At 39.5% G+C, this 24441-nt stretch overlaps 1 long non-coding RNA gene across 1 annotated transcript in view; it reads right to left on the bottom strand.

The window, feature by feature from the left end:
- Nucleotides 1-24441, bottom strand: part of LOC131910661 (uncharacterized) — a 77754-nt gene that overhangs the window by 5157 nt on the left and 48156 nt on the right. The window contains exon 3 of the long non-coding RNA XR_009379192.1: nucleotides 3961-4048. This is a non-coding gene — a long non-coding RNA (uncharacterized LOC131910661). The remainder of the gene's footprint in view (nucleotides 1-3960; nucleotides 4049-24441) is intronic.

Raw genomic sequence — 24441 nt, 5'->3', positions numbered from 1 at the left:
CTTGCCAAGAGCATAGTGAGTACTGGATTTGATCTGCAGAATAGGATAAAATGGTGTGGTTGTATATACTAACAATCACAGAATTGGGGAGCTAGAGGCAGGAGGATGAGGCATTCAAGTACAGAGTGAGTTCATGGCTACCAGAGATCTATAAGACCCTGTCTAAAATTTTTTTTAAAAAAATTCAATGTAAACATTAACACAGTTTTTAAAAATTAGGTATTCAGAAAGGAACAAACAAGTATCTCTGTTTTACTCTGCCTTTAATTCCTTGGGTAGATACTCAGGAGCACTACAGCAGGAGCCTATAATACTTCTAACATTGGTTTTCTGAGAAACTTCTACACTACTTTCTATAGAGGCTGCACCAGTTGATACTTCTGAACAGTGTGTGCAGATGTTGTTCCCTGACAGCCAATCTTATTTGTTTAGCATTCTTGATTATGGTATTAGGTATTCAGAAAGGATTTAGCTGAGTTGTTTTGGCTCAGGATCTCCCATGAGGCCAGGGCTATAGTCTTCTGAAGGCTTGCTGTGGTTTTAGGATTGCTTCATAGGTCACTTATGACTAGGGTGGTGTTCATGGTTCCTTCCTGTGTCTGCCCTCCCTGGGACCACCTATGATATCACAGGTGGCTTTCCCTAAAGAACGTGGCCCAAGGTAGGAGGAGCAAACTAACAACACAGTTCGTTATCTTCATTTTGGAAGTGACTTGTGGCATTGCTTCTACATTAGAGATCAGACTTGGGACAATGTGAGAGCAGACAGTAAAAGATTGTGAGTCACTGGGAAACAGTCATGGATGAGCCAGGCTGGAATAAGCATCTTCATCTCATTATGTGAATTTATGTCTGATGACAGCCTAGTCTTTTAAGACCAAGTAAAATGAGGAATCTGAGTCAGCCGGTTGGATGATTCCAGCTTGAGTCAAAGCAAATTTATTTATTAGCCATTCTCCTCAACAGTGGGATAATGTATGTTTCCTTTTATCACTAGAACATATTAAATTGAACCAAGTCATGGGTTTCACTTGGACATCTGCATGCATGTACGTGAGGTGGTTTCATCACACCCATCCCCCTTGTTCCCCACTCCTGCCGTCCCCCCTCCCACTGGCACACTGTCTTATTCCCAGTAGTTCCCATCATTTCCCTTCTGCTTTCATGATTTTTTATTTGATTCCACACAGAAGATGAAACATGTGAACTTGGCTTTCTGAGTCTGGCTTGTTTTGTTTAACATGATTTCTGGTTCTATTAAATTTCCTGAAAATGAAATGCTTTGGCTTTCTTAAATGGCTGAATAATATTCAATTGTGTGTGTGTGTCTGTGTGTGTGTGTGTGTGTGTGTGTGTGTGTGTGTATAGTGTGTGTGTGCATAATTGTGTGTGCTATTTTCTTTATCCCTTCACTTACAGGCACCTCTCTGGGTTCTATGACTAGGTTATTGTCTGTAATTTCCTAGTAAACATGAACAAACAAGTATCTCTGTTTTACTCTGCCTTTAATTCCTTGGGTAGATACTCAGGAGCACTACAGCAGGAGCCTATAATACTTCTAACATTGGTTTTCTGAGAAACTTCTACACTACTTTCTATAGAGGCTGCACCAGTTGATACTTCTGAACAGTGTGTGCAGATGTTGTTCCCTGACAGCCAATCTTATTTGTTTAGCATTCTTGATTATGGTCAGTCTCACTGTAGTCAGCAGACATGTTTACAGTATATATTGATAATACCCTCCTCCAACTCCTCTGGGGATCCCTGTTCACATCTTTCAATGTCATTCTTTTATAATCTATTTATTTATATGCTTGTTTGTTTTTAACCTGCTGAGTCCAATTAGTGCTACCCATATGTATATGAATGTGGGGTCTTCCACTGGGACAGCTGACTCTCCCAGTGGCCACACTCACCACACCTACCCAACCCCCCAGCCAAGGCTCAGGAAAAATTACAAAGAGGAAGCATTAAGAATGTAAGATCTGGGGCTGGAGAGATGGCTCAGAGGTTAAGAGCACTGGCTGCTCTTCCAGAGGTCCTGAGTTCAATTCCCAGCAACCACATGGTGGCTCCCAACCATCTGTAATGAGATCTGGCACCTTCTTCTGTATACATAATAAATAAATAAATCTTTAAAAAAAAAAAAAGAATGTAAGATCTGGAGAATAGGGAGGAGTGCTGTGAACTGCTGTCTTCTGGATATGGCATGGCTGTGGCACCCACTTATCAATTCTTTCTAGTATTTTTTGGAGTGGTTAGAGTCCCATTCCAAAAAAACAGAAAACTTCACCTATGCTTAGATATCAAAATATTCGCAGTACTTTCCCCTAAGAATTTCAAGTTTGGGGTATATATTTCTTGTTGTTGTTGTTGACCACATTCTTATCATCTGGTCTTCATTCCAAAATGCAAACATTTAATGTTAATTGTTAGTTATAATGTTGACCTATCCGAGTGTCTCCTACCCCACTGATTTTGACATATACGCTGTTTCCCATAATCAGAATCATGTCAAGGTACAGCACTCAATTTTAACACTTTTGACACATATATGAGTTGTAATCTATGCATTTCATAATATTTTGGGGTCATTTTCATTTTCTTTTGAAAATATAAAGATACAATTGGAAAACTATTTTATCTCCCTTACACTCTCCTTTTCTGAGTTCTGCTTGTAATGCTGTTTTATTATAGAGCATATAATATCACATTACGTCATGAGACATCAGTAAATCCAGGGTTTAGTTTGGGAGCCACTGAAGTTCAACAAATTCTTGTTAAAGATTAAACAGGAATTGAGATATGAATCTATTTCTACTCTTTAATCTTGGCCTAAGTCATTTCAAAGTCATTACTACTGCCTTTGACATGCGGCCCTACCAAATAAGTGTTATTTCCCATTGATTGCTCTGAGATAAACTATTTCCAGTATGAAAGCAGATATTAATTAATTTTTATTGAGTAATAAATATATTTTATCCAACACTTTATATTTATTCAATATTTTATATTGAATAATATAAAAGAAAAATGGAATTTCCATGTCCATTTTTGTTTTTACAAATTCGAAACATTCGGTTAAAATTTACTAGTACTTGAACAATCCAAAATGTGCCTTTGCAAACCTCATTGCTGGCTCTCAGCACACTGAGCCATTTCCATTTCTTTCCTTTAAGATTTACATTATTTTCCATTGTGTATGTGTTTGAATTGTACATGTGAGCACAGTATGTGGAGGCCAGAGAAGGTTGTCAGGTTCTCTGGAGATGAAGCTTTAGGGAGTTGTGAACCACCAGACATGAGTGCTGTGAAGTAAAGTAGGGTCCTCTGCAAGAACAAGAAGCACTCAGCTACTAAGCCAGTTCTCCAGCCCCATTTCCATCTCTTAAAGGGGCTAACCTTTGCCCACCTCCAGACTTCTGCTCTTGACACTTCTTCTTCTGCTTAGCAGGATAGTGTCAATTTTCCCCAAGGTGAGATGGTCATATCAACAAGTCTTAATATGAATGCAAACTTGAGGGACTGACCATGACTGCACTCCCTGCACAGGATCCCAAGCAACTTAAATTATTCTCCACAATATAACTCTCCTACCATCCATAACTGTAGTATGAAATAAAAAATTAAATTCCTGCTTTTAATTTGTTCATTGGACACTGGATAGACTAAGCTTTTATGAAAGTATACAATAGTGCCACAAGTGTACTATCGTGTACTATCGTGTACCACAAGTGTACTATGGCACACTATAGTGCCACAGCATTCAATAGAGTCACAAATATGGGAGGACTCTAACATTCCTGGTTTTCTCTGCATTGCTACTTTTCTGAGAAAACATTTAAAGACAGTTTTATGGAGTTTCTGTGTGTTATCGTTTACCTAAATGATCAGTCTGTCTAAATCATATCCAGGGAATAAAATCAAAGCCATCCCCAGGACAGTATTCATCACACTTACCGTCAGTGGACACACAGGGGAATAGCATGTCATCACCAGCCCTAGCACAGTGAACAGCCGCCACAGTGAAATAAGCAATTTCCTGAAACTGAAATGCAAAAGCTACTAAGCATATGTCTCTTTAAATGAAATCAGTTTGCAAAGCTGCAAGTTAAACATCTATTTCAAAAGACAGCCACATGCTGGAAAAATTCCTTGTTTTTGCTAATCCGTATGGGAACTGCTGTAGAGACTCAAGTAGGCTGGGGTGCATAGCAAGAGACATTGGAATACGAAATCGGCATCTTTTCCTGTCCTCTCATTTGCAGCCAGTGTCTACATTCTCCTTTATACACCCAGCACTAAAACTCTTCTTCCCCTTGTCTCCAGTGGATTGGAGTTGTGATAATCACTTGTCTCTATGTGTGTATGTATAGGAATGTACATTAATATATAATAGAATATATAATGTGTTGGTTACTTTTCTATTGCTGTGATAAAACACCATGACCAAGTCAATATACACAAAGAATCATTTAATTGTGCTTCTGGATCCAGAAGTTAGAATACACGATGGTAGAGGGAAAGCATGTCAGAAGACAGCTGAGAGCTCACATCTCAAACCACAGTCAGGAGGTAGAGAGAGAACATTGAGGATGGCAGAGGTCTTTTGAAACCTCAAAGTCCACCCTAGTGACACACCTCCTCCAAACAGCCAAACAAGGCCAAAGCTCCTAATTCTTCCCAAACAGTTCCAACAACTGGGGACCATGTATTCAAATATGTGAGCCTATCAGGTTCATTCTCATTCAAACCCCCATATATTTATTACACACACACACACACACACACACACACACACACACACACACACACGTTGCACATATAGTGGCAATGTGTGTTCCGCAGTTATAGTGTTTCTTTCCCCCACTCTGTTGTAAACTCTGACAAAGCTGATTGGTCATTGTCAAATACCTTAACAACTGTAACTAAGAATTCTTTGTTCATCATCAAATGCCTTGACCATTAAGCCTGACAACTCTCATGATTATATAAATAACCTAGGAAAATTTTGCAGTTCATTTATATAACGTTTTTCTAAATACAGGAAATGAACTTAAGCCATCCGGTTCTATTCATATGCTTTAGAAACAACTTGTAGGTGCTGTAAGATGGCTCAGAGGTTAAGAATGCTTACTCTTCTGTCAGAGGATCTGAATCCCAGCGCTCACATCTGACAGTTCACAAATGTCTGTAAGTACAGCTCCAATGAATCTAACACTTCCTTTTTGACCTCTTGAGGTACATTCCCCCTCACACACACTAGAACCATGTAAATAAATAATAAATAAAGTGAAGTAATTAATTCTAGATCTGAACACACATTATGTAAGCTTAAGAATTCCACCCTTCATTTCTTTCAACCAAAAGACACAGGCAACAAAAAATCTGATCTGTCCCAATAGGATATATTAAAAGATTAATTGTGTACTTGTAATGGTAAAAAGGCAAGAACTAAATCTGCACCTTGTGTGCCACGTTTACACAGACATACCCATCATAGCGACAGGCTCAGATCCTCTTTAATTCTAGCACACAGACTGAGATGAGTAAATTTCAGACAGCCCTATGAGTCACCGTCTGAACGTGATTTATGGGATGTGAATTGCTCTCCTGGAGTGACTAATGCGAAGAGCCAAAGGAATCCAAATTCTGCTGCAGGGTCTCAGCTCAAATGCTGGCTTGCAGATCCATCTCTGACTGTTAACCTGATTGATGCTCATGTGTGATGCCTATCCAAGTGATCTGGAGAGTAATTGGGGGACTGTTTATTAGATGTTCATACTTAAACAAGGAAAAAATCTCAACTATTTCCTCATTGGTGAGTGTGCACAGATAATGTAACTTCAGGGACTTGGTATTGTATATAGACAATACATTGATGTGTGCCCTTGCATCACATTTTGTGAAAACCATCGAAGCTAGTGAAGTCTTCTTAAATCCCTAACCAATATTTCTGTCCATAACAAAAAAATGCTTTATTTCTCTGAGTATTTTTTTAATCACTAAACAGAGCTAAATTATACCTATATCATATGGAAAGTGGTACACAATGTATCACTGGAATATATTATTGTAATTTATATGTATATACTATTTACCTACCATAAGCAAGACCTAATGCAACAAAAGAAAAATTTGTAACCCATAAACCCAAAATTGAGATAATCTAGAATAAAGAATTGCATATGAATTCAACAGAATTCACACAGAGAAGAAAAATAAGTAATTACCACATATGAAAAAAATGTTTGGATCAAAACTAAAACATTCCTATCAAATGTAAATAATCTGAACATGCCACTGAAGATAGACACTGAAAACAGGCTAGGAAATGGAATGTCCACCAAAATTACAGAGAAAGTAAAAGTCTGGGAAATTAGCAGACAGGGTAGATTTTGGAGGAGAGAATTTGTCTGAAGACCAAGGGCCATACACTAATGATAAAACTGTCAAAATGAAAATTGCACAGAGTGACCATCAACCCTCAACCCTTATCCAGCTGATAACAAAACTCCAAAAGGCATGAAGATAAAACTCACAGAACTGCAAAGGAAGTAGATAAACTCACAATTACAACCAAAAATTTTAAATGTTTATTTATTCAGTGTGTGTGTGTGTGTGTGTGTGTGTGTGTGTGTGAAAGAGAGAGAGAGAAACAGAGACAGAGACAGAGAGAAAGAGTGTGTGTGTGTGTGTGTGTGTGTGTGTGTGTGTGTGTGTGTGCCATGAAGCATGAATGGTGATCAGAGGACAGTCTGAGAACTCAGATTTTCAGGTGGCAAGCACCTTCACCTGCTGATCCATCTTGCTGTCCTTATATCTAAATATTTAGGCATTCTTTTCTCAACCATTGATAAAGTACACAAAAATCTGGAAGGATATAGAAGACATCCATAGCAAACTTGGCACAAATGGCATATATTAAAAAAGTATGCCAAATATGGTGTAATACCTTATTCTCAAGTGTAAATATCTGAATAGAAATTCTACAAATATACAAAAACATCTCCTGAAATTCTAAGTAAGTTTAGTAAAGTAAGTACAAGATCAGCAACCAGAAATTGATGGCATTTGCACACAACAGAGGCTAACAAAAATTAAAATTAAAAGCAATATCACTTATAGTGATGTCAAAATAGATAATTAGGGATAAACTAACATATGTCATTAACAGAGAAATGTGAAGTACAACTGCTGTATACAGCTCTGTCTCCATTAGAATATATTTTTTAAATTGTATCACACACACACACACACACACACACACACACACGAGTGCTATGCCTATAGAGATCAGAAGAGGGCATTCAATCTCCTGGAGCTAGAGTTACCAAGAGTTGTGAGCTGTCCAACCTGGGTGCTGAGAGTTGAACTTGGATTCTCTGTAAGGAAAGGTCATGCTATTAAATGCTGTGTCATCTTTCCAGCACCTAACATATCTAGATATTAAGACTGGGCAGCCAATTTGGAATATTGGGATCATCTTTAAAAGTGACGCATAGTCTCCTCCATCCTTCACTGCTATTTATATGTGACAGTTGTATTCATTGTAATTGTTTGCTTGTTAGTGATCCATTCAGGGAACAGGGAAATCATTGCCTTCAGTTGTGTGTGTATCATCATTCCACCAAGTGCGACTGTGTGCTTGCAACCTAAAGTTCACACAGATAGCCTTGGCTATACTTAATAAGTCACAAAATAAAACTAAAAGTTGTGAACCTTGGGAAGGGTCTGGTAGGGATATGGGGGGATTGATAGTGATGGGACAGAGGATGGGGTATAGAAAAACAAAAGTACACAATGTACATATAGCAAATTGACAACAAAACGAATCAAATAAAATATTTTTTCAAAAGCGAAATTTGCATCAAAATATAACTGGGCATACTGTGGGAGACCTGCTCCCACTTTTTCTTCCAAGGTACTCTTTTTTTTTTTTAAACATTTTATTTATTTATTTGTTTTAAATTTTATTTTATTTTATTTTACAATACAATTCAGTTCTACATATCAGCCATGGAATCCTTTGTTCTCCCCCCTCCCGCCCCCCTCCCCTTCCCCCCAGCCTACCCCCCATTTCCACCTCCCCCAGGGCAAAGCCTCCCCCCAGGACTGAGATCAACCTGGTAGACTCAGTTAAGGCAGGTCCAGTCCCCTCCTCCCAGGCTGAGCCAAGTGACCCTGCATAGGCCCCAGGTTTAAAACAGCCAACTCATGCAATGAACACAGGACCCAGTCCCACTGCCTGGATGCCTCCCAAATAGATCAAGCCAATCAACTGTCTCACCCATTCAGAGGGCCTGATCCAGTTGGGGGCCCCATCAGCCATTGGTTCATAGTTCATGTGTTTCCATTTGTTTAGCTATTTGTCCCTATGCTTTATCCAACCTTGATCTCAACAATTCTTGCTCATATAAACCCTCCTCTTTCTCACTAATTGGACTCCAGGAGCTCCACCTGGGGCCTAGCTGTAGAGGGAGAAGTGAGAAATTTCAGATAGAAACACAGAGGGAGAGAGACAGACAGAAACACAGTATAGCCTCAGGAGGGCCTAGATCAAAACCCACCAGCCCCTTCTGTCTCTGCTAAAGGGCTTTTAAAGAAAATGTCAAGGTGTGGAGCAAAAGACCTCCCCCCAGCACAGCCAAGTGCAGAACATTCCAAACACCTGGTAATCATGCACGTGGTCAAGCCATCCTCTAATGCAGGCCTGCTGTGTAAAGCAAGCTCAGATCTCACTAGGGAACCTCCGTGGACCCTAAAAATTCCCTCTTCTTAATTTTTTAAAAAGCCCCTCAGGCCCTCAGATAGACTGAGGTCTGTCTTAGGTCATTCTCTTTGATTATTACTTCCATTACCTATCATAGATATATGCTTTCCATCAAGCATACTCTTATTAGGTTGGAAACCATCAGGAGAAGGTTGCCTGTTCCTGACTTTCAGCCTCTGGCAGGAGGGGGTACTGAGCTTAACTCAGCTCTGGACCAGATTCCTACTGAGCTTACAGCCATCCACAGCAATCTCCATAGCTGCCACACCTCCCTATACAGGAGTAGAGGATAATAAAGATGGAATGTCTTTTTTTGGAATGGGTCTTAAGATGTCTATAACAGCTTTAGCTGTGCCAAGTCCTTTTCTAAATCAATAAACTCTTGCTACAAACTGCATCAAATAAATTACATCAAACTCAAAGATTCCCTTAGCTTATACCAAACTCTGGTTCATTAACATCAACATAATTCTAGTATGAACATTACATATTTACAACTATCATGACTATTTACTATACACATTAACAACTCTAGAAGAGATATCTTAATTGAACTATTATCATTATACATATTTATAACTCTTTAAAAGCTTATTTATTTATACTTCTTACAAACATAGGCATAAGGAAACTCTATAGGACTACCTTAGCAAATATCTAGAAGAGATTTCTTAACTTTTTATCAAGCTTATAGAAGAGATTTCTTAACTAACATCTAGAAAATATTTCTTAACTAAACTATTAACAAGACAGGAAGTACACAAATCATTTCTAAAGTTCAAAGTTTATAGTAAAGACCAGAGTTTATAGTCAGCTTTGATATCATTCTGAGAGTTTTCTTGAGAATTTGAAACAAAAGCCTAATTTATCAATGGCTCTAAACTTAACTGAGGCTAAAACAGGGTAAAATTCCCTTTTCTCAAATTTTTAAAACTGCATTTTTTAAAAGATTACCATGAGCATTTTTTAATGATGTTAATGTTTTTATCTTATATCTTAAGCTCAACTCCATCTCATAAGCTTTTCATACTTGAAGATATCTCACAGTGTAAGGGCCATTTTTCCTTGTTTTCTAAAGCTTCTGTAAGGCAAAGGACACAATCAGCCTACAGAATGGGAAAAGATCTTCACCAACTCCACATCTAACAGAGGGTTTATCTCCAAAATATATAAAGAACTCAAGAAACTAAACATCAAAATACTGAACAATCCAATAAAAAAAGGGCTACAGAGCATAGTATGTACTCATAAGTGGATACTAGATGTAAAGCAAAGGATAACCAGACAATAACTCAAAACTCCAGAGAAGCTAGCTAACAAGGGAGACCCAAAGAGGGATGCATGGATCACCCTGGGAAGGGGAAATAGATAAGATTTCCATGAGTAAACTGGGGATGAGGGGTGGGCAATGGAAGGTAGGGGATGGGGGATGAGAACACAAGGGAATGGGGTGGTTGAGCTGAAACAGGGATGGAGTGGGAAAGCAATGAAAGAAATATGATGATAGAGGGAGATATCATGGGAATAGAGAGAAACCCGCTGCTAGAGAAGTTGCCAGGAATCCCCAAGGATGAGCCCAGCTTGGACTACTAGGAGTAGTGGAGAGGGTCCCTGAACTGAACTGGCTTACCCTGGTAATCAGACCAGTGAATACCCTGTCATCACAGATCTTTTCTCCAATAACTAATGGAAGCAGATGCAAAGATCCACAGCCAAATACCAAGAAGAGCTCCAGTAGTCCAGTCAAAGAGAGAAGGGATTCTATGAGCAAGTGCATCAGGATCATGATGGGGAAACCTGCAGAGATAATCAAACCAAACTAGTGGGAACTCACAAAAGTTGGATCAATGGAGCCTGGATAGAACTGGACTAGGCCCTCTGCATGGTAAGACAATTGTGTAACTTAATCTGCTTGGGGGTGGGGGTGGGGGGGGCGCTAGCAGTAGGATCAGAATCCATCCTTGGTGCATCAGCGGGCTTTTTGGAACTCAGTACCTATGATGGGACACCTCCTGAAGCCTTGAGGCAGGGGGAAAGGCTTGGACTTGCCTCTACTGGATGTGTCTCCCCATGGGAGGCCTTGCTTTCTTGTAGGGGGGAGTAGGAGGTGGGATGGGAGGGGGAGGCTGGGGAGTGGGAGGAGGGAAGAGGGGGTCTTTGATTGGTGTGTAAAATGAATGAAAAAATTTCTTAATAAATAAATAAAATGACTTGTTGATAAACAGTATTAGCATTTTTATTATCTCCTGAGAGGCAAGCTTTTGATCACCTGTTTCTTATTTTTCAGGAAGTAAAGCCAAACTTTCCAGCAGCATTTAGGAAAGAAACTTCACTTTCAGCTGAAAAAAGTTTTTTTCAGGCAGTACCGCCATTTTGATCTGAAAAAACATGTTTCCCATGGTGCCTTTCTCTATATCTTCCCACTGTTATGAACAACCTTATGGACTATGTTTCCCATAATGCCTTTCGAATACACCACTTCCATTTTCCTTTACACAGCTAAAGTCAAGTTTCTGTTTTTAGCACGGGAAGTTTTTAAGTCAAGCGTTTTGCTTTTTTACCATGGAAGATGGAGCAATTTCTGTTCTCCCTGAGGTGGCATTAATAGGTATTTTTCTTTCCTGGTACTTTCTCTGGAGCTGAGTTGTGCCTGCCCACTGACACATATTAAGGTAGGCAGTTCTGTGCCCGAAGCAAAATTCCCTTGGAGCTTGCTCTTTCACCCTTATTGGGTTGATGAAAGAATGAAAGTACTTAAAATAAAGCTTTTTTTCAAACCCTGTCAGAGAGATTCTTTCCCAGATATATTTTTGTCTTGTCCTGGCTTGTCGCCTCCCCAGATACAGAGTCTCTGATGCTGGAGCTGCCAAGGCTCAGCTTTTCTACTTCCTCTGTACCAGCAGCCCCTCCCTGTCAGGGAGGAATTTGCCTCACTGGGCTCTCTGCAGCTCTCTGCCAGCACTTTCCCAAGCATCTATGGCTAGGTTCTAGCTACAGGGGATTTCTGGCTGCTGTTTTTACTGGCTTGAAGGCAAGACTAGGAGAGAGGTTTTGCCCTCTTCCAAGGGGTGTGTTTTTGTTTTTTTCTTAGAGTAAACCACAGGTGATTTTCCCATAGATGTTACTTCCAGGTGAATTAAATTTTTGCCCTTACAGAAAGAGAAAATCTCTGAGAAGCAAAGGTCTGAAAGGCTTTTTAGTTTTTTATAGAAAGATTAAGTTTGTTTGTTTTTTTCCCCCAAGAGGCTTTCAGTTTTTGAGACACCAAGTTTTCCCAAGACTTCTACTCTCTAAACTTTGTCTTCAATGGCCAAGAGGAAACTAATTCTGATGGTATGATGTTTTCATACAGTGGCAGCACCAGCAGAGTGAAAGTTTTATTTTACCTACATCTACCTCAGGAAAAATTCTTTTCCCTGCTGCTTGGGACTTAAACTGTTCACAGGCCAAAAGCTTTCCACAAGAAGTTTTTTCTCTCCATTCTTTCTCCTCTTTTTCTCTGATTTTTCCCAGTTAGTAAATTAAGGACATAGTTCCTCTGTCTTTTTGCTTATCTTATTTTATATTTTTCTTATGCTATATTCCTGCATTCTACTTTATATTTTTTCTTCTTATTCTAAGATTTTTCTACACTATATTCCTACTCCACCTTACATTTTTCCTTAATTTTTATAGATAAAATTTTAAGAGAGAGAGAAAAAAGAAAGAAATCTAGATAGAGAGAAATATATGCTGCAGCCTCATTAGGGCATCTTTCAGCCCCTTTCACTCCTGAAAATAGATTGCTGTCACCTTAATTTCCATAATCGGACATGCCGTAACTTTCCACAAAGTCCTCTAACTCCCCCTTCACTAAGTCCCTGGTCTCTGTTTCTGGCGCCATTTGTAGGAGACCTGCTCCCACTTTTTCTCCCAGGGTACTCTTGGGGAGGGAGAAGTGAGAAATATTTAGATAGAAATATAGGGGGAAAGAAGCAGATAGAAACACAGGATAACCTCAGGAGGGCCTGGATCAAGGTCTACCAGCCCCTTCTGTCTCTGATAAAGAGCTTTTAAAGGAATGCCAAGGGGTGAAGCAAAAGACCTCCCCCCCGCAGCATAGCCAAGTGCAGAACATTGCAAACACCTAGTAACCAAGCACATGCTCAAGCCCTCCCCTAATGCAGCCCTGCTGTATAAAGCAAGCTCAGATCTCACTAAGGAACCTCTGTGGACCTCAACAGCATACTACTTTTATGTGTTTATAAAGAAAAATTGAATACCTATTTGAATAAAATGTTTATGCATGAACACTCATACAGTAGTTGCTTTATATAAAATAGTCCCAGAATAGAAAACAACTGAAATGTTGATCAGTTGGTCCATGTATGAACACACCTGATACAGCCAGACAATGGCTTACCACTCAGCAATAAACAAAATGAACCATTGATGTAAATAACACAAATGAGTCTCACCTGTAGGTACCTAAACTAGGTCTGCACAAGAATGGGCCAATTAATAGTAAGGCATGGATAGAGAAGGGCTTAGTGGGCCCCACCCTTCACTGCTGAATTATCTGCTACTGATAGATTGAAGGAGATGGGGAGTTCTTGCCTTCAGCTGTGTACCCACTGGTGACTACCAGGCTCCAGGGGGTAATTTCACTGGTTCAAGTTAAACTAGATAGGCCACAAAACAAAATCTAAAATCATGACTCTTGGAAGGGACTGGAGGAGACAGAGGTGAATGATGATATGGATGAAGGGAAATAAGAGAAAGTGTTTGGGGTTGGTAATCAGAATACATTATATACATGTATGAAATAGTTTAAAAAATACTGTAAAATGGGGGGGGCACTGAAAAAATGGCTTAGCAGTTAACGAAACTGGTTGCTCTTCCAGAGGATCTAAATTTGGTTCTCACAGCTCACATACTGTCTTACAACCATCTGTAATTCCACTTGTAGGAGATCTAACTTTCTTTTTCTGGCCTCCATGGACACCAGGCACAGTCATTCATATGTTGCACAGACACACATGCAGGCAAAGCACTCATATACATAAAAGAAATAAAAATAAATAAATCTAATGAAAATATACCACATATAGAAGCTAGAACTTCCTTCCACACACACACACACACACACACACACACACACACACACATGACTACATCTTGATACCACTTATATAAAATTCTGTAATTGAAATTTATTATCAGAGAAATCCCATCAGGATTTGGCTATGGATAGAGTTATGAACAATTGAGGTGGGAACTTGGGAATTTTTTTAAATGAGCATGGAAATACAGATAGACACATACAGGTGTATCTTGGCTATGGTAGCAGGATGACAGCTTCATGGGTGTATCTATAACTTGGGGTTATCAGATTGTAACATTTCAGTTTGCACAATTTAGTGTGTCTCAAAAATTTACCCATTAAAATTGTTTCTAGAACCCTAAGAAAAGCAATGACAGCAAAACCGGTAGAAATTTATAGCCCTCAAAGTGTATATTAAGAAAAAGAGTAGCATGTCTGCCCCGATGATGAATAAACTCCATTTCTGAAATGTGATTAAAGGCAGGTCTTGCCCATGGGCACTTCACAGCTCTCCTCTGTTTTGAAATGAGGTGGGTAGCTTTTCACCCAGTAAGCACACAAGTCAGATTTCAGAAGGGAATTGGAGGATGTTGGTGTAGCCAGTGGCTCCTCTGGTTTCTAAGGCTCCCTATAATCAATAAGAGATGAAATCAAGACATTAGGCACCTGCCACTGAGTTCGACCTAAGCCAGCTTGTGCATGGCATGCAGAGAAAGGGCTGAGCTGATGACGTGGAAAGGAGTTATTTGGATTATATCCTGTGGATCTACCTTCCCAGATCCTAGGAACCCAATCATTTGACTCAGCCAGTTTTCAGATATATTCCAAAAGTGGATACTGATCCACTGATCCATCATGTGGCTTTAATTAAGTCACTTCACCTCTGTGAACCTTGGCCTTCTGCTCTGTAAAAGTGGATAAAATATTCTCCTATCCCGTACTTCAGCCAGCTTGATGGGTCTGTCCATCTTTTGCTTGCATCCTTCAGAACACAGCATGCTGTAATAATTCCCATTGGAAAGCCTATCTGTTGAAACCACATCAACCAACCGTTGCCACCTGTTTCACTGTCTTCTCACAAACTCCTTCAGGTTGTCTCTGTTTGCATCTCTCTTCTCTGCCCACGATCTGCTATGTTCACTCCAAGCAGACCATCACCTTCATCCTCCAACGGCAGCTACCAGTGATCCAGGATCCAGAATCCAAATTCTTTGATGCATTTCAGGTTAGGCACATGTAGCCTAAAAACAGATTCTGGTTTTGACTTTGTTTTATGAAAATACTCATGACCCAGGACTCTGCTAGTGGACTTGAATCTGAAGTCCCTCATACAGATATTCCCAGAAGAATAATCAAGAATATTCTGGAGAATGATTAAATGAGGTTTAAGGTTTAACCAGTTTCTCTCACGGTGCTTTTCAGAACCTTTAAGTCATGGGAAGTCACTGAGAGTGACATGGGACACATGCAGCTCTTCTCAGAGTTTACTCACGAGCAAGTTTTACAAGATTTCTGCAGTATACAGTTGAGGATTATTTAATGGGTTATTAGTGATGATCCTGGAAGGTTGTTATAATTAACTAGAGCAATTGGGCCATTTACTTAAGTTAATTCACTAGAAAATTAAAACCCTGGGCTTTTTGTTGACTAGATAATTTCCCAGAGAGAAAAAGAAGATATGAATTCTTGCCTTGTCTTATGTCTAAATCAAGTCTAATACTTAACCATTTCCAACACCATGCCAACCATAGTTTTGTTATTTGTATAATATGGTTCTCTTTATAAAAATTCTTTACTGGTATATATGCATTGCACATCATGCTGAATTTCATAAAGACTGTTTCTTTCAAGGATATCATATACTTTGATATTTTTACCCTCCCATCATTCTCACCTTTTTGGTTTCTTTTCTTACTTTCTCCTGTCAGTCTCCTTCCCTCTCCTAGTTTCCAGTGTGTGTGTGTGTGTGTGTGTGTGTGTGTGTGTGTGTGTAAATGGTTTCTCTGTCTTTAAAATATATATAATTTATAATTGAGTGGAAACATGATATTTGTCTTTCTGAGCTTGGTCATCTTTCTTTATCTGCAAATCTACTAAACTTGCTAGGGGGAACTTTCTAGAAAGGTGTTCTTCATTTAAATCAATTTTAGAAAGAGCTACATGTCCCATGTCACTCGTGGCGACCAGCTGTGATTTAAAGGTTCTGAGATTCTACGTGTTCTATTTTACCTTCCTTGGGAGATCCCACTGTCCCCCTAGTCCCTTACTCTATACTTAAGCTCTGAGGCTGTATGGATTGTAGAAAGCCTGTTGAAGGCTTAAAACCTAGCATCTACATATAATAGGATACATTCTATATTTGTCTTTGGGGGTCTGGGTTAGCTCACTCACGGTGATGTTTTGTCTAGCCCCATATATTTGCCTGAAATTTTCATTGTTTAATTTTTTTAACAGATGAATAATACTCCATTGTGTAAATGTGCTACAACATCGTTATCCATTCTCTGTTGATGGACATCTAGGCTGTTTCCAATTTTCAGCTATTATGAGTAGAGCAGCAATGGACATGGATGAGTAAGTGTCTCTGTAGTAGGATGTAGAATCCTTTGGGTTTATGCCCAAGAGTAATACAGCTGGATCTTGAGGTAAATCTAATTCTAGCATCCTGAGGAACCAGCACACTGATTTCCGCAGTGGCAGCATACCAACAATGGATGAGTGTTCCCCTTACTCCGTCTTACTCATCTTTGCCTGCATGAGCCTTCACGTCACTTTGTTTTATTGATCTTAGCTATTCTGACTGGTGAAAGATGAAACCTCAGAGTCATTTTGTTTGTATTCCCCTGATGGCTAAGAATGCTGAACATTTCATTAGCTGTTTCTCAGCCACTGTTTCATCTTTTGATCTCTGTTTAGGTCTATACTCCATTTTTTAAATTGTTTTTTTTTCTTGATTCCAGGTTTTTTTTAAAGTAATTTATATATTTTAGATATTAACCCTATATCAGAGGTAAAAATTGGCAAAGCTCTTTTCCTGTTCTCTGGGCTGCCACTTTGTCTGAGTGATAGTGCCTTTTGCCAGGCAGAAGCTATTCAGTTTCATGGAGTTCCATTCATTAATTGTTAATTAAATGTTAATTCTTAGTGCCTATGCTATTAGTGTCCTGATCAGAACATCTTTCCTGTGCAAGTGAGTTCAAGATTATTCCTAAGTTTATCTTCTATCAGATTCAGGGTATCTTCCAGCCTTACACTGAGGTCCTTGGTCTATTTGGAATTGAGTTTTGTGCAGGATGGCAAGTATGAATCAATTTGGCTTTTACATGCAGCCATTCAGTTTGACCATCACAATTTATTGAAGACGTTGTCATTTTTTTCAGTGTGTATTTTTGACTTCTTTATGAAAAATCAAGTGTCCATAGGTGTCCATTCATATCTGGGTCTTCAATTTGATTACATTGATCAAAGTCTCTGTTTTTAATGCCAATACTATGCTGTTTGTATTACTATAGCTCTGTAGTACAACTTGAAATCAAGGATGGTGATACCTCCAGCAATTCTTTTATTTTCAGTATTGTTTTAGATATCCTGGGTTGTTTGTGTTTCCATGAGAAGTTGAAAATTGTCCTTTCCATTTCTGTGAAGAATTGTGTTGGTATTTTGATGGGGATTGCATTGCTTCCTGCATGACGGCCATTTTCACTCTATTAACCCTACTGATCAGTAAGCATGGGAAATTTATCAATCTGATGTCTTCAATTTCTTTCTTCAAATGCTTGAAGTTTTTATCTTACCAGTCTTTCACTTGCTGGTTTAAAATGATCTCAATCTATTCTTGAGGCTATTGTGAAAGGTATTCTTTCCCTGGTTTCTTTTTCAGTACATGTGCCATTTGTGTATAGGAGGGAAACTGAGTTTTGTGAATTAATTTTGTATCCTGCTATTTTACTGAAAGTGCTTATCAACAGTAGAAGTTTCCTCGTGGACTTTTTAGGAACTTTTATGTATAAAACCACATTATCTTCAAATAAAGGTATTTTGGCTTCTTCCAAGAAGCACTACAATGCAGAAACCTTTTAAATTTTAAACCTTATTTAGTCATTTCTCAGAATATTTTTCCCCTGGAAATAACTGTTTGAGGGGCTTGGGATCCAAGTCCTGAAAATGGCATAATTTCATTCTTTCTAATGGCTCAACAAAATTGCATTGTGAATATCATATTTTGTCATCCATTCATCTGTTGATGGGCATTTAAGCTCACTCCATATCATGGCTCTTGTGAACAATGCCTCAATGAACGTGGGTGTACAGGTGTCTCTGCTATGTGCAGACTCAGATTCATCTGTACGTTTACACAGAAATGGTGTATATCTGTGTCATATGGTTTAAGTTTTTGATTTTTTGAAAAACCTCATGCTGATTTCCTATAGCAGCTGGATCAATTTATTTTTCTGCCCATAGTATGCAAGGGTTAATATCCAGAATATATAAATAACTTTTAAAATATAAAAACCTTCCATAATTATTACAAAGTAAAGCTCCATGGAATCTTTTATGCAAGGTGAATAGATGATTATCAAAAAGGGAACAGAGAATAAACAGACTTCTAAAAGCAAATATCGTGAAATGAGGCTTCTTACCTGACTGTGAGTACCTACAAGAAAGAACCAAGCACCCGCAGTGTGCAAAAATGGCCAAGCGGATATTACAAAGCCCAAGATAAGTGAGGAAAAGACACGACCTCTGATTAACAAAGTTAAATTCAGAGAATAATAGTGTCCTGTGTGAACACTACTTCCTGGAATATTTGAAAGGACATTGCATATGCAAATCCAAAAAAAAGATGCTTTGAAAACTAAACCACTACTGTAGAAAAAAGACGCGCAAATTAAACACTTCATCTGGAAAAGAGCAAACATCAAAACTCCACACAAAGCAAAGACAGCTCCCCACAGCACAAAGAGGAAGAGTGGGCATGGGGGAAATGACAAGGAAGAAGATAGAAAATTGTTTCAAATGGCTCATCCTTCCACTAATGGGAGTTCTAGAAAGAAGAACAAAGACAATGAGCACATGAAGGTTGGGAAATTTGTAAGACTGAAATGAGACATCAATAGTCAGATTGGAAAAGACCTATTAAGCAGGAAAAAAAGCCATTCATTGATACAGTCTTGTCACAGCTCAGAGAATGAGAAGATGCTAAAAAAAAAAAGTTGTCAAAGTTAAAGAAAGGTGGCCGCAAGGACTGAAGGTCTCCTGGGTATGAGCTTCACCATCATCATCACAGTTGCTAGGAAACAAAAATACTTTCTTAATACTCTAAAGGAAAAAAAATTATTTGCAACATAAAATTTTACACCAACAGCAGCAAGTATGGTGAAATAAAGATGTTTTCAGCTGCACAGGGAAATAGAAAACTGATTTTTCTTTGCATATCTTAAGAAATGACGTAGAACCCGCAGATAGGCATACACACACTCACAAACATACATACACACATTAGTGAAGTGCACACACAGATGTACACATGCACATACACAAAAATTTCACACAAATTCACATGCATGCCTACATGCACACACATATATACACAAATATACCCATGCACACACACTCAAAAACACATGCATATCCATATGAACACACAAACATACACACACACATACATTCATGTACACATACATGTGCATGCATGCCAAGCACACAACACATATACACATATGCATGCATGCACACACATACGTGCACAGACATACAATACACACACATACTTATACAAACACATGCACATAGGTGCACACACAAGTGCAAACAAACATAAACATACATGCACACATACACAAATGCATACATGTGTATGTATGGACACATACACATGCATTCACACACACACACACACACACACATACGTACAGGTTATTATAAGAAAGGTGAATCTAGTTTCAGAGCTTACTGATAGGCAACAAGAAGATATTCACCTGGCTAGATTCGAGCAGCACCAGAGGGGCATGCTGAGAATGAGCCTGAGGTGGGGATGGATGATTTCAGCAGAAAGAAGAGATGAAAGACAAGGATCCTTCGCACTGTGGCAAATAAGCCCCGAGTTTGTATTTCTTAAGAAAAGGTCAGTCTGAATTTCTGGAGGGGAGTCCATTGCTCAGACTCAGAGCCAACAAAACAGATGATTTTTTGTCCTTTTCTAATGATGAGAGGAAAAGACAATGCCTTTGATCTTGATCAGCCTGTGCTATGAGTGGTGCCAGGGTCATAAATTGGATTCTCTGAGAAGAAAACTAAATGCAAACATTTTAATTAGCTTGGCCTGAGCAACATTTGCATAGTCCTAATAGCATAAATGACATCTATTGATTTGTAGTGGTTAGAATCTGCCAATAGACAAACCACAGATGATGAACGTAGTCACAAAATAGGCTCCTGATTGCTATCCAAAAGAGGGAGAGTAACTAACAGAAGATGCAAAGAAGCGGAGGAGTGGAATGCAGGTGGTCAGAAGCTGTGTCCCAAGTCTGCTGAAAAGTGTATGTAGCGTGCCCAGGATACCTAGAAACATAAACACAAGATTATGTCCCACTGGGGACCTGGGAGAAGGGAGGAGCCACTGCTTTTTATGAGTCTTCTATAGTGTCTGTTTTATGGTGGTTTTTGTTTCTTGGGGATTCCATAATAAACTACCACAAATGGTGAGGTTTTGAAGAACAGACATACACATGGTTCTGCAGGGTAGATGCTAAAATCCAGACCTTAGAAAGTTGATTTGTTTTAGAAGTGTTAATGGAGGCTGCATCATGCCTCTCCTCTGGCTTCTTGTCAATCGATTGCTTATAATCTTTGGTATTGTTGGCTTGTCTCTGTGTAACTTCAATCTTCTTTTGACTTCTTATACTGTCCCTAGTATCATGTGTGTGTGTGTGCGCACGCACTCGGGCACACACATCTCAATTTAGTAAATGAGCATGCTGGAATGCCTGACCACCTGTGTTTGATTCCCAGTACCCACATGGTGGAAGCAGACAACTGATTACCCAAACTTGTATCCTGATCTTCCCCCACATGTCATGTCATGTGTGTCTCCTCCCTCCCCCAATAAATACAGATGTGATTTAAAAACTTAACTATAGTTTTAAAAAGTTTTTTGCCACATAAGGTCACCTTCTGAGGTTCTAGGTTAGCAGTTCTCAACCTGTGGGTTGCGACCTTTCTGGGGGTCGAATGAGCCTTTCATAGGGGTCACCTAAGGCTATTAGAAAACACAGATATTAACATTATGATTTATGACGGTAGCAAAACTACAGTTACAAGCTGAAAATGAAAATAATTTTGCAATTGCAGGCCACCACAACATGAGGAACTGTATTAAAGGGTCGCAGCATTAGGAAGGTTGAGAACCACTATTCTAGGTTATAGGTCGAATGTTAAAAGGTCTTATTAATAAAAAAAATACCCAGAGCCAGATAACAGGGTGAAAGCTGAAATATCAGAGAAGCAGAGCAAGTCATAGCCACCACCCCTTACCTCACCAGCTCCTCAGCCTGAAAAAGCCTCTAGTTCCTGTTTCCTCACGCCTTATAAACCTTTCTCTGCTCAGCCATCACTTCCTAGGATTAAAGACTTGTGTGCTTCCCAAGCAAAGGCATGAAATCTCAAGTGCTGGGATTAAAGGTGTGTGTGTGTGTGTGTGTGTGTGTGTGTGCCACCACTGCCTGGCTCTGTTTCTCTCCTAGACTGAGTCAGTCTCATGTAGTCCAGGGTGGCTTTGAACTCACAGAGATCGTGGCTTTGAACTCACAGAGATCCAAATGGATCTCTGTTTCCTGAGTCCTAGGATTAAAGGTGTGTGCCACCACTGTCTGGCCTCTATGTTTAATCTAGTGGCTTGTTCTGTCCTCTGATCTTCAGGTAAATTTTATTAGGATACACAATATATCACTACATTAGGTAGACACACTATTGTACATTTGTGTGTGTGTGTGTGTGTGTGTGTGTGTGTGTGTGTGTGTGTGTGGTGTGCTTGTTCCATCTTCTATTCTACCAACCTGTCACCGTTATCATATGCAAATATGAGTTGATATGAATATTTGTACATGGAGAATGCTTTTTAGAAAGATTCTATTTTAAATTATATGAATATGTGTTTGTGTGAGGATACATGCTTGTGAGTGCACAGGTGCCCACAGAGGGGGAAGAAGGGGCTGGGTCCCCCAGAACTAGAGCTACAGGCCATTTAGAGCTGCCTGATGTGGGTTCCAGGAACTGAACTCAGGTCTGCAGGAGCACCACCTGACCTTAACCATTAAACCACCTCTCTAGCCCAGAGAATGCTTACCTTGTGCTTCAAAGTGCTTTTCCAACCGTATTTTAGAAGCATGTGTGCTCACTGGAAATCATTTAACTACCTTAGGCAAAACCATAGGGGACCAAAGGCTGACGAAGGAAACAGCCAGATACGTGTGCTTTGTGCCTTTGTCTCAGCTTTTGTGCAAAGTGTGGTCTGCTGCATAGCTGAAAAAAAATCTTCATGTAAAGATTGATGCCATTCATTAATTTAACATCAAAAAGTTTCTCTATATTTATAATATGACATGCTTCCTTTTATTGACTAATTAAGAAATATATGATTCATTTTATCTCCCATTCTGCCTTCCCTGGCAGAAAAATGCCCTGCCACACTTCATAGAAAGTTATAGAAGCAATAACTGTGTGTTTGTTGGGAAACTATCTACCATCACCTCTTAATGAAATGTTTTTTGGTAATGTCCCCTTGTTTAATCTATTAGGGTTTAATGGCATAAACCCAGTGTGTTAATGTGGGTAGAAATTGATCATGAGACAGAGTGAGTGGGAGAACCTCCACAGCAATAGGAATGAAGGTAACAGACAGTTTAAAGAGCCTATTAGGGGCTGTATTGGAAGGATTTTGTTAATGAATGGAAGAATAAGTGGGAACTTGTAATAAAAGATGAGCAGCAGGAATTGGTCCACAAAGAAAGTGGGCACAGTTTCCTGCCAAGAGGTTTGTAAGAATGGGAGGGCTTGGGAGGAAGAGCATTAGACAGAAAGAAGACAGTGTATGCAGGTCTAAGCATGAGAGTCTCAGAGGGAAGGAGAGAATTCCCTCTGAAACACAGAAAGGGGCTTCACTGACGGTGAGACTAAGAGATGGATAGGGAGAGAGAGCCATAGGTAGCCACCAGGAGAAGGATAGGAGCATGGGTTAAAAGGGCAGAGGAACATCTTCAGAAAACAACCTTCAGAACAATCTTCCCAGAATCCCTCCTGAGGAGCCTTGGACCCATCCTTAGAACAAAAGAAAGACCTGGTTGTTTATCGCCTTTTAAGAGTGACGGGAAGTTTCATATCATGCAGTTTAGTTCAGTGTAGAGCACCTAGGGCCCGCCTGGTTAGGAGCATAAATCTATTGCTGCTGTGAAGTACAGTACAGATGCCTTACTAACTCTCTGTCAGAGAGAGCTGCAGAGAAGTGTGGCCTGATACAAACCAAGAGCTCAACATGGAAGAGCAAGAGCTCTGAGACACGTGTATTAGCAGCTGCTGCACCTGAGAGCTGAGTGGGTACAAGGGATGGGTTTGGGGAGGATGTCAAGGAGGCAAAAGGAGCCAGGTATTTCCAGGTTTTGTACATCACGGTCAAGTCTGATTTCATTCCCAGTATATGTTTGCTCCTCAGAGAACTTGTGTATCTTCTGTGACTTAGATGTGGTTTTCCGCTCCCAAAAGTCAATTTTAATTTGATCTCCAAAGCATCAGTGCTGAGAGAGATCATTAGATCATGGTGGATCCAAACTCTGAGAGATTGATGTCATCCATCCTTACAAGAGTAGGTGAGTGACAGAAGGCAGATGTTGTGAAGCAAGGCTGTCTCTTCCCTCGCACTTCCTCCTTTTCCTGTGCGGTCCCTCCTTGTGCACTTTTGTGTGCATTCTGCTTCTTCAGCCAGAAGATGCAGCATGAGGTCCTCACCAGGAACCGAGGAATCCAAATAGACACTTTCTCTATGAACTTGGATTTCCCCACCTCCACAAACACTAGCTCTAATGCAAACTGTTTTCCTTATAAAGTATGCACCCACAAAACACACTAATATCTTCATAAAAAAAGACTGTAGCATCTTGCTGACAATTCTGTTCTAGGCATCAATATATCCTTGTGGTCTAGAAACCGCTCAGGGTAAATATTCAAAACAACTTTTTTTGCTTCTTCTTCATCACCCTTGCCTATACCACCTTCATATCCAATAAGCTATATTGTGCATGGGCGTGTATGCTTTTATGTACCCAAGCAGCTCTTGATCCCAGAATTGTGTTTGGGTCATACACATTGTGATTTCTGATGAGTGATTTCCTAAAGAGCCAAGATGGGTGTGGGGAATATGTCCCCTACAGCTTTAAATTTGAAACTTCAAATCCCAAGAGTTTGGCAGAAAATTTTCAGAGGACATGTCTGGAGTTAAGAAAAATATTTCAGTGCCTGACTGCCACCTGACTGGACAAAAGATTTTGAATGAGTTACTTAATTTCTACATGTTTCAATTTTACCACATGTGAAG

The sequence above is a fragment of the Peromyscus eremicus genome, chromosome 5 (genome assembly GCF_949786415.1).
Source record: "Peromyscus eremicus chromosome 5, PerEre_H2_v1, whole genome shotgun sequence".
Lineage (NCBI taxonomy): Eukaryota > Metazoa > Chordata > Mammalia > Rodentia > Cricetidae > Peromyscus > Peromyscus eremicus.
This window is presented reverse-complemented; position numbering and strand designations above follow the sequence as displayed.